This window comes from Equus przewalskii, chromosome 6 (genome assembly GCF_037783145.1).
Source record: "Equus przewalskii isolate Varuska chromosome 6, EquPr2, whole genome shotgun sequence".
NCBI classification, from domain to species: domain Eukaryota; kingdom Metazoa; phylum Chordata; class Mammalia; order Perissodactyla; family Equidae; genus Equus; species Equus przewalskii.
The window spans coordinates 32,727,121-32,730,961 of NC_091836.1; the positions used below are offsets into that span (position 1 = coordinate 32,727,121).

General features: G+C 37.0%; 1 pseudogene; it reads right to left on the minus strand.

Moving 5' to 3' along the window:
• Positions 1 to 2,079: 2,079 nt before the first annotated feature.
• Positions 2,080 to 3,039, minus strand: LOC103562107 (olfactory receptor 8B3-like; annotated as a pseudogene).
• Between the last annotated feature and the right edge of the window lie 802 nt (positions 3,040 to 3,841).

A 3,841-nucleotide genomic window follows, 5' to 3' on the forward strand; every position in this document is an offset into this window, starting at 1 on the left:
GCACGACTTCTAAGAGCCATTGTCACACATAGTACATTCAAATATTAGTATTGGAGTTAAGGGCTAAGGTATGAGCGGTCATTTAAAACCGTAAGTCAAAGATTTAAGCAATGCTGAACATCTAAAAAACAAAAAAAATGAACAAAAGCCAACAATCCAACTATGCTAAATTGAAAAATACCTAAATATTGAGTGGAGATTAGAAAAACAGTAAAATAGTAAATGTTATTACAGTTATGTTAGATCATGTTTAAATTATCATGATACATCATATTGAGGATCTTTTTGTGGTTATCTTTCTACTTGTTTTCTCAAAAGAAAAGTAATCCAACATCAAATTCTAGAAAAGAAATTGTCTAAATTTAATTTATTCACCAACTATTTCTTTCAAATTGTCATTGCTCTCCCAGCACCAATTTGAGGTTTTTGTACTTTAAAATCCATATGGGAGTAGCATATGGAAGCCATGAAAAACAGGAATAATTTAGTTGTTCCCAGGTCCACCAATGCTGTAAAACTTTTTAATATCAAATAACTTAGGCTTTCATCCTATCTGGAAGGTTGACTTCTATAATATTGGTAGGATTTTTTTCAGAAAGGAGAAGAGAGACATGGAAAGGGCTTTCTTTTCTCATTAATTTATTTTCTATTCCTTCTTCCACTCACTATATAACCTCCTTAAGATATTGTCCCGTCTCTGTTTCCACACAAATGTGACCATAACCAACGGTCTTCATTCTCAAACCACTATTAATATGTGGTCATTATGTATTATAAGATTTAATGAAAGTTTTAAGAACAGTAGAGGATAAGTACAGTACTTTATAGACAGAAAGATAGTTACAGTACTCTATAGAACAGGATAAAAATTCAGAATGAAATGTGTTTTTTTAAATCTCATTGCTTATCCCCTACTGAGGGAACTTTTCTTTATTGGCCACATGTCTCCATGGGTCATGAACTAATAACTTGTCCCTGGGAAATTATTCCTCCCATTTCTCATTCTCTGAATTATAAGGCCCTGAAAACATTTCAGGTTCTTTTGTGTGTGTGTGGAAAAAGTTCTTTCAGAATAGAAATGTTTTCTCATATTTCATGTTTACTAAAATAAAAATAAAACTAAGTAGAAAGGAAGTATATTCTAAAGAGCAATAAACTTGATGGGGCCAGCCCAATTGCGTAGCAGTTAAGGTCACAAGCTCTGCTTTGGTGGCCTGGGGTTCAGGGGTTCACATCCTGAGCATGGACCTACACACCACTCATCAAGCCATGCGGTTGAGGAAGCCCATATACAAAAATTAGAGGAATATTGGCACAGATGTTAGCTCAGGGCCAATCTTCCTCAATGAAAATTAAAAAAAAAAGAAGAGTAGTAGACTTGAAATCAGGAGTCTAATATTCTATCTTAGATTTTTTCATAAACAAGCTTTGTGATTTTAAGTAAATCATTAACCTGTCTGAGTGTCATTATTCTATCCATGTAACAAATATATATTGACAATCTATTATGTACTACTCTGAATGTAGAAAGGTAACTATAAAATCTCTCAAGTAAAATGAAAGAAGTTTAATGCATAGTGTTTACCTCTGCAAAGTGGGATATATTTGAAGGTCATTATGGAATCTGCTATAATTGTGAAACCCCGGCATTTGAAGGGGTCATATTCCTGTCCACTACAGGATGCAAAAAAAAGAGTAGGTACAGATTATCTGATTCATGTTTCCAAAGGCAAGTTCCAAGTAGCAATTATGATATTGCCCAATGAAAGACGTCACACTAGTGTTACTTTATTGATCATTAGCAGAATGATTCATCTTTTTCGAGGGGAAATAAAGAATGTGGATAATGAAAATAGAAAGAAAACAGATAAATTTCTTCCTTCATGCTACTTTTAAATAGAAAAATGAGAAAAAGGAGAAGAAATTGTGAGGAAAGGAAGCAGACTACTCTAAAGAAAGCAGAAAATGATTGAGAGAAGCATCAAATTTCCTATACCATTGTGAGAAAAAAAAAATAGGCTAAGAAGGCTGCTACTAAAAAATTTGTAAATAAACACATGGAATCTCCCTGTACTATGTCTACCTGCACAGAGACAATGATTCTAATGAAAACTTTCTCCTGCTCAAGGTTTTTCTCAGAGCAAGTTTAACATCTTTGTTCCTCAAACTGTAGATTAAAGGGTTCATCATGGGAATCACATTGGTATAAAAGACAGAAGAGATTTTTCCCTCATCCATAGACCCAGCAGAAGATGGTTTGAGGTACATAATTACACCTGATCCGAAGAATAGAGAAATAGCAATAATGTGGGAACTGCAGGTGCTGAAAGCTTTGGACCTGCCTTCTGTGGAACTGATGTGGAGGATGCTGGAGAGGATGAAACCATAAGAGACAAAGATAGTGAGACTGGGCACAATGATGTTGATGCCCACCACAATGAAAACAACCAGCTCATTGACATAGGTGCTCGTGCAGGAGAGCTGGAATACAGGAAGTATGTCACACAAATAGTGGTTGATGATGTTTGCATCACAGAAAGTCAGTCTCAGCATGCATCCTGTGTGGGCCATAGCACCAGAAAATGCCATCAAGTATGAACCAAGCATGAGGCTGGAACACACTTTATGGGACATGGCAATGTTATAGAGAAGTGGTTTACAGATGGCCACATAGCGATCATAGGCCATTGATGTAAGCATATAGCCTTCAGAAATGCCAAAAAAACAGAAAAAGTAGAGCTGAGTCATGCACCCCATGTAAGAGATAACATTCTTCTTTGATAAGAAATGTATCAGCATTTTTGGTGTAAATACTGAAGATTAACAGAGGTCTATGAAGGACAAGTTAAAGAGGAAAAAATACATGGGAGTGTGCAGGTGTGAATTCAGCCCAATTAGAGTTATCAAGCCCAAATTTCCCCACACAGTGACCTTATACACTGCTAGAAACAGGAAGAACAAGGGAATCTGGAGATCTGATCAGTCTGTTAATCCCACCAGAATGAATTCAGTCACCATGGAACCATTTCCAGGAGCCATTCTTCTCCAAGGGAATCTGTGGACACAGGAGAAAAAGATTACATTAAAGAAGAATTCAGCTCTTCACACAATATCTTGTCCTACAAGGGTGTATACACTGGGTATGCCTCAGACTAGCCCAACTTGGACCCATAGAATATGTTGTTACCATCATGATACTGAGTGACATGGACTTTCCCTTACTAGAGTCTTCATAGGCTAAATATGGCAAAGGGCAAGACAAAATTATCTTATTGGGGGAAGGCTATCGTTGCCGTCTGAAAATGTAACTGCTGGAAAACCAAGGGATAAGAGAGAAGGATGGACCAGGACATAATCATCCTTCTCTCATCTTACAATTTCTTCACTCACTTAAGCCTTCCCCTCACCAGTAAAGTTGTAGGCAGATACCCTAGTAACCTGGTGCTGGCCTCTAATGCAGATTAGACTTGGTGGAGTGGGACCAAGAAGCTGTTTCTAACCAAAACTAAGGGACCAAAGTCTAAGAGAATTTAAGTTACTACCCCATGTCACAGAGTAAAAGTCATAAATCTAGAAGAGTGAGTCTGTTCATGGAGAGAGAACTTACTGACTGAGACACTGCACTTTCTGAGCCTCCTAATCTCTGAATATTCTCTGATCTCCATTGAACACATTCTCCCAGCAGTCTCACTTGAATCTCAGGACTGCTTAAAATGGGAAAGAAAATAGCAGATCTTACATCCCTGGACTTCCATCTCAAAACAAGAAGGACATTAACATAAATAAAATTCAGAAACTCACTCTCCTTAGGACAGAAAACACTAGTGCTCTCTTACCCTTG